Consider the following 7,840-nt stretch of genomic DNA (forward strand, 5'->3'; position numbering starts at 1 on the left):
GAGTGTTTGGAGATGATTGGTAAGCCAAAGAGGACCCATACTTAGTCATTTTCTTGCTTTGGTGGACTTAATAATATAAGGTTCTAAAACTCACTTTAACTTAAAAGATGTTTTAATAAGACTTTATGTTTTACCCCTTGGCACATCTTCTTAGGTGAAAAATTTATTTTTAAAAAGTGGCTAAACTTAATGGAAAGATGACCCTCATACCCATCGAACTTTTGGAGGGAGAAGAGATTCCTTTGGAATCTTCAAAAGATGCCAAGCAAGGGTTCGATTTAGGGTTTGAGCATAAAGGTGCTTTTGGAGATCATTTGGAGGTATGTTATTTTTTGTGAATATTATTCTTTCTTCTTTGCAATATTCTGCCATAGCAGGTACATTAGTGTGGAGGCTAGATTGAGGATGAAACCCCTTGAATCAGGCAAGTTGGACGATACCCCAACCATCATTCCTTCTTTAGCACCCAGGAAAAATCAATTTTCAGGCCATTCAAGGGTCAAGTCATGTGGATTTTTGTATCAGGGTTAACATTGTCAATCAGATCTGAGCAATTTGGTCACATTTCTCAGCAAGATTAATGCACATTCAAGCTAGCCGTACAATTCTTGGAAGCCTGGTATTGCAAATAAATAAATAAGAAGGTTTTTGGAGCAGCTCTTGCTTGTGAAATCATTGTTAGGAGGTAACTAAGGCATATTGGTGATCTATTTGGTGAAACCCCAGCTCATTTGAATGTTATCAACAAATTAGAGGGGAAAAGGAAGCAGTTTTGGTGATCTCTCTTAGCAAGATTTCAAAATAAGCTCCAGATGAGTTTTTCATCCATTCAATTGTTTTTTATAATTATTGTTTTGAAGAATAAAACCCTTTGGAGTTGTCGAAACACTTTGGAAGCTTCTGTAGCAACATTTCTCTTCAATAAAGTCAATAAAGAAGCCTCCAGGCAAGGCGTTGGACCCCTAGTAGGCTAAACTTGGCAATTTAGTGTTGAAATTCATTAATTCTTTGCATTTGTTAATTGTTGTTAATAAATTGGATATTCTGAAATTTAGTTTCAGTAGTTGTCATTGTTTTGGCTTGTATTTACAAATTGCATTATTCATTCTATCATCCAAAAACCCCAAAAACGCTTTAAAACTCAAAACTTCCTAAAAAACTCCAAGCTACAATATGCTGGTCAAAGATTGATTTTGAAGCAAAAGAAATCAGAATTGAGTTATCTCCTAGTCGGCATCTTTCACTCTAACACTCCTTAATATTTATAAGGATATATGTTGTCAATTTCTAAATTAAAAATTAAAATCAATTTTTTGAGTAATAATTTTTTTTTGATAGACGTGAAAAAAGAATAAAATTAAGGGAGATCATGTATTGTAGATTAATGATAAATTTATTTTCATAATTTAAATCCTAGTTTTCTTTATGAAACTCACAAAAAGATATTAGACAATCACGTCCCGAAAGCAGAAGTGAAGACATTGACATCTCTTTTGTTTGACGAAGAAGTTTTGGTTGGTCTCCAAACAGTTCTCAAATACGCCCTTCACGAAGTTGGCATGCCGCGTCCTGGGGATATTGCTCTTCTCTCACAGTTGGGAGAAACAATAAATTATTATCCTTTTCTGCTTGACCTTAGAGGCCCTTCCATATCTCAGCATAGAGCCTTTACAACAATGGCGTTTAGGTATCTTAAGTGGAAGTTCCTGGAGGATGAGCCAGAAAATAATGATAGAGAGGATGAATTTAGGGGCTTTGCCATTTTAAATGGCATCCTTCAAATTACTGCTCAGAATGAAGGTCCACCTGCAAATGGAGGTGATCAAGATGCTCCTCAAGGAAGTTGTGATCGAGGTCGAGGGTGTGGTTCGAGTAGAGGTTAGCGTCGTTCCAATTTGGGCTCCTCGGCCCTGGATTGGAGTTGGTGTTTTTAAGTTTAAAGTTTAAATTTCCTCTGCTAGCTTGATAAACTTGATTTTGCTCTTAATATGTTTATATACTATGTGAAGATTTTTGGTATAGACTCCAGTTAGAAGTCTTTTTGATTCTATGTCCCTAAGGACTATATTTAGAATGAATTTTTTGATTTTCTCCAATTTCAAAGAAGGATCTTTTAAGACAGATTGTTATTTTGCTATTCCTACTATAATCTCAAAAAAAAAATTATATAGTATAAAAATTAAGGCTATATCATTTACCGACCAAAAAAAAATCTTATTAGTGTTTATGTCTCCTCATAATAGACTTCCTACGCTTCTTCATATAATTCTCATACCTATTATATACAATACAATTATTCACAAGTGGGAGAGGAGATATAGAGGTATAAATTATATAATTCTCATATGTTTTGCATATAATAGGGATGTGAAACTGCCATGCACACTTCCCATCAATGACAACTCCTTGATGTACAAGATTATTTTTAATTTAGAAATTTTGGCATTGAATAGAGAATTTGTAAAAATATCTACCAATTGATCATTATTTTGATTGACCACTAAGAACTTTTTCTTGCATGAAGTTTTCATAAACTTTAATGTGCTTTGTCTTTTGATGTTGAACACGATTTTTGGCCAGAGCTATATTGATTCTTTTCTTAATTTAGTTCCACTTGTATGTTCAACCTTTGTGGATGAAAGGACCTAATTAGGTTGTTTTTTTGCTATTCCATATGATAAAATTTGCACAAGTTTAAATACATTGTTATAGGTAGATTTTTATAAACAAAACAGCTAGCATAGTTAGTATCACAATAGCCATATAACTTTGCATTTGTGGTGTAAGAACAGTTAAGAGTTCCTTTAATATACCCTAGTATTCTTTTATCCATTTTTCCTATATGGACCTTGCATGAATATAGATGCAATACCTATTACATAGCCAATATTAGGTGTAGATATAATTAGGTAAATTAAGATTCTTTCTAATTGCCTCTACAACGTGGGATTAGTCTTTTCATATGGAGGTTTAGAGTCAAGTTTGATACATGCTTCAACATGAATAGTAGTATCAAGTAAATTTTGTGTATCTTGTTTGTGATAATTCTAAAAGATAATCATTCTTAGTAAATGATACAATAACCCTAAATTATACAATTTTGAATGTTTGATATAATTTGTGTTCATATTTTATGATTAATGAATTGAAAATAATTGTAATAAGTAATTCATCCACATATACTCTAACATTAATGGTATGATGATATCTAACATTTTAATAGATGATTATCAATATAGCAAATATTGAATCCAAAATATTGGAAAAGTTCTTGTTCTTTTCATACCAAGCTCTAGGAGCATTTTAACAATGTAAATAGATTTTCTAAGTTTACAAACATATAATTTTTTATTTAATTTTTTAAACCCTTTTGGTCAAGTCATAGGTATTTCCTCATTGAGATCACCACTTAAGAATATATTCATATCCATTTGGTGCATGTCCCATCCATTTTAGATTAAAAAAGTAAAGAGTGCCTAAATGGCTCTCATTTTAACCAATAAGGAAAATAAATGATTATAGGCAGAACCATATTACCATGTGAAACCTCTAGCAACTAGTCTTTCTTTGTATTTTTCTATTTCATCATTTGAGTTATATTTACTTTCTTACAATCACTGACATTGATGGTGGAGCATGAGTAAAATCCTAAATTTTGTTCCTAATTAGGGCATCATACTCTAATTACATTGTATCTCTTCATTTTTTTTTTCTTTATCAACTTTTGCAAAGGTATCAAGTTCACTTTCATAGAAAGTCATTCATTCAAAAAATATGTGTTGACTTCTTATCATTTTGGGAGATGAAGGATTTTTCTATGCCCTTTATCCTAGAGTATACACAAGTTTATGAATATTCCTCTTGTGGTTATCTTAACTCTTAATTAAGTCGTATTATTAGTATTATATTGTTATCTAGTTATTTACGTAAGCCTAGAACCTATATATTGTTTATCTAAGCCAGCCTAGGTGATATCCTGGGCATAAGTATGGTATATATGGGAGTTGGTGAGTCTTATTTCATCACCATCTTGTAAATTTTGCTCTTGTTAGATATACTTGGAGGTTTTCCTTTTCAAAGTGACTTATTATTTTCAACTATTATAAAGTATTTGCAACATATTTCATAATACAAATCTCTTTTGTGTGATTTATTTCATAACAAATTCTATAAATTTTCTTCCCAAAATAAAAAATTGAGTCCATTTGTGTATTTTTTTTGGCCTATAAGGGATGCCTCACCCTTGAATTCAATAGATTGATTATATTTGTTTGAGAGAGAAGATTCTAACAAACACTCAATATAAGTAGGTTATAAAGGATGATTTTTTTTAATGTGAACATGACAATGAAAGTAGGTTGATGCTTCTTCTTTTCTCTTGTCAAATGTTGTTTTTCCTTTAGGGTCTTCCCCTCTAGTTGATACAACTTCTTTCTCATCTTCTTTTGTTCATGTGACCTTTCTAGGGCACTTTAGGAGGTCTTGTAAAGTTGCTAAGTTGATGGAGATTTCTTCTCCATTGGATTTTCCTTTTTCCACTTCACATGTGGCTCCCATAGAGATGGTGGTGGGAGAGGATGATATCCCTTTTCCTCAATCTGTTGATTTGGATGAAGATATTTTTTGAACAATTGTATAAAAAAGAAAGAGAGGTCTTTCTAAATTAGTTTCAAACTCCCATCCCAAGGTTGAGGGGTGAGGATTGATAAGAAAAACTCAAGTATTATTTAGTTGTCTGTATTGGTTTTTGTGGTATGTGCTTGAGGTCATGTATTGGAGTCCCTTCAAAATTTATTTTACCTTTAATTAAAAACATGCATTTTTTGATATATTGTATCTTTAATAACTTTTTTCTTTCCTCCACATACTACAATAAATCATTTAAAGGAAGTCAGATTTGTTTTTCCTTTTTTTTTAAGGAATGAAAATAGATAATATTTTCTTGCTTTCCTCCGCATACTACAAAAAATCATTTAAAGGAATTTAGATAAGTTTTATTTCTTTTATTTTTGGGAATGGAAATAGAAGCAAGACTTCCAAAAATTCTTGGGTGGTAGATATTTGACTTTTTTTTCTCCCACATTTTAAGGGTTTTGAAATATTTAAATCCTTTGAAGCCACTCTATTTAGAATTTAGATGGCTATATTCATATCATAAGCCCTAACAAAATTAGGTACATTGGAAAAATGTACCATGGATATATGATTTGATTGTTTTCCTTTCCATAACACCATTTTGTTGAGGGCAATAAGGGTTTGTGATTTTCATTTGAATCCAACATAAGGTACAAAATTCTTTTTTAGTTATTCTTAATTTTATATTGAATTGTTTTTTTATTTGGGACTTTAAATCTCTTGAATCTAGAAAAGACTTGATTTTATTTTATTTTATTTTCTATTTTAGTTTTTTTTAGATAACATGTATAAATTATCCTAGCATAGTCAATAATTAAATTAGAAAATACATGTATCCACTTAGAAAAGGGACTTGCGAGGGTCCTATTAGATCATGATAAACCAATTCTATGGGATTAAAGCATAATTTTTATTAAAGTGTATTGTTTACCTATCTTAGTATCTATCATAGGTTTCTAGTTTTCATCTAATTGTAAGAAAACCACACATAAGATCATTTCATAAATATTTAAACAATTTAATATTTCATACCGCATTTGAGTTTCATCTTCTGAGAGGATTAAAATAAGCCCTTCTTTTCAAAAATCAAAGATGTAATTAAAGAGCAAGAAGGGCCAAAAGCCCAACATAGAACTAAACATTAAACACTTCTATCTACATTAACTAATTACTCCAACATGTGAGATGAATCTAAAGATAATTGTCCCCTATCCACAATATTCTAACCTCCCCTTCAATGAGAAGCCCATTTGGGCAAGTAGATCGCTACTGCATTCTACTCCCTAGGAATGTGAGTAAAAGTAACAGATTACAAAGAACTACACAATTGTAAAATCTGTCTAATAACCATGGAAACCCATTAGATACTTGATTAAATAAAAACTTGAGGAAGAACAACAAGACCCAAAGGTTTAAAAGATTATAGACTCACTCTTAGTTGTAGACCCAAACCATTACTTTTTATTTCTAGTACAAAATGGAGCTAAGTTATCATCTGACTTTTACATTTCTAATGTTAAAGATTCTATACAAAACACAGGACTTTCAAATACAACACCCCCACATGATAGTTCAACATCACAATAGTTCAACACTAACATACCTCAAGAAAACATATCCTATGTAGTGCATGTACCTATACCACCATCACCTTCATATGACCTACAATTCAATAATCCACTTTACCATTTACCACCCTCACCACAAAAATACATACCCTTGACAAAAACACAACAAAACATCAATCCTAACTCTACCTCATGTAGTCAAAATTTGACACCTCCAAGCCAACAACAAAACAATATTAGAGTAAATTATTATTTACGCTTTGTGCTTAAGTTTATTTAACTGTCATATCATCTTTCTAGGTATTAGGTAAGGTTTAATATTATTCTATTTGCATACGCTTAGTATTTTGTGCCAATAATTTACAAGTAGTTGTACCTATCCTCACACCTCATTTGTGCTCTCTGTCTAGCTCATTCCTTTATAAGCAGAGCATGTGTACATAGTTTTTTATCTCAGCAGTGCATCATTATCTTCTGGTGAATCTATTTTCTCTCTCTCCCTCTGTGGAAGAAGCTTGTGTTTGTGATCATGGTTGCTTTGGAGCATCAAGCAACACAACATGAAATAGATCACATCAAACATAGCTAAAACCTAAACCAAAACCTTACAACTCCACCTCAATATCAAAACACACTTTCAATAAACAACACATACAATCCAAACCCAACAAATGATTTCTACAACAAGATTCCTCAAAACAACATTTTACCCAATCAAAATTACATATATCAAAACATCAATCCAATGAAACATCAACAAAAATTAGTGTTGGAATCAAGGAACACTAAGAGGGGGGGGAGGGGGTGAATCAGTGTTCTACCAGTTTTTAGATTTTCTAACTTAACCTTAAACCACCAAAAGCATAAGCATGAAATTGAAATGCAGAAACTCAAAACAATCAACCACAAAATCATAACACCGGTATTTTTACATGGAAACCCAAATGGGAAAAACCATGGTGGGATTTGAACCCACAATATTATTCCACTATGGCCAGTAGCAAAACAATATTACATGAAGGGGAATGCACTAGCATTCAAGCACACTACGTAGAGCTTACAACTCAATTACAATAAGGGCTACAACCCCAGAAGGCTCACTACCTTACATATCATCTACAATGATGAACTATAATAAAAGAACTCCAAAATAGCATCTAACAATGCCTGGATGAGTTCCGATTAAGTGCAAAACTCTGATTGTACCACCTTTGTTACTTTGCTCTGTTTTCTGTCTCAGTCAACTACCAGATCAAGAATGCGCACATGAAACTATGCCAAAAGGGATTCTTGCTCATATTCCTTCATACCATACATCAAAAGGATCTTCTGCACTAGTCTTATATATCCACAATCACAAAATAGACAATTATCAAGTTGGCATGTAGTGTAATGTGTAGTCATGAGTCAGCTTGACCGAATGACTAAAAAAAAAGCGGATCACCAAAAAGATGATAAAATGATGTCTCTATGTTGACCCTATCATCCCATGCATGATTTATAACACCGCAATCACCAGAAAGCTTCTGAACCAAAAACTGCTCTGCCCAACCTAAAATACCGGTTAATTGGTTACCGGTTCACATCCACTTTCGATTATCAAGATCTATAGCTACCAGATAGAATTCCATGAGGAG

Source organism: Cryptomeria japonica, chromosome 1 (assembly GCF_030272615.1).
Source record: "Cryptomeria japonica chromosome 1, Sugi_1.0, whole genome shotgun sequence".
NCBI lineage: Eukaryota > Viridiplantae > Streptophyta > Pinopsida > Cupressales > Cupressaceae > Cryptomeria > Cryptomeria japonica.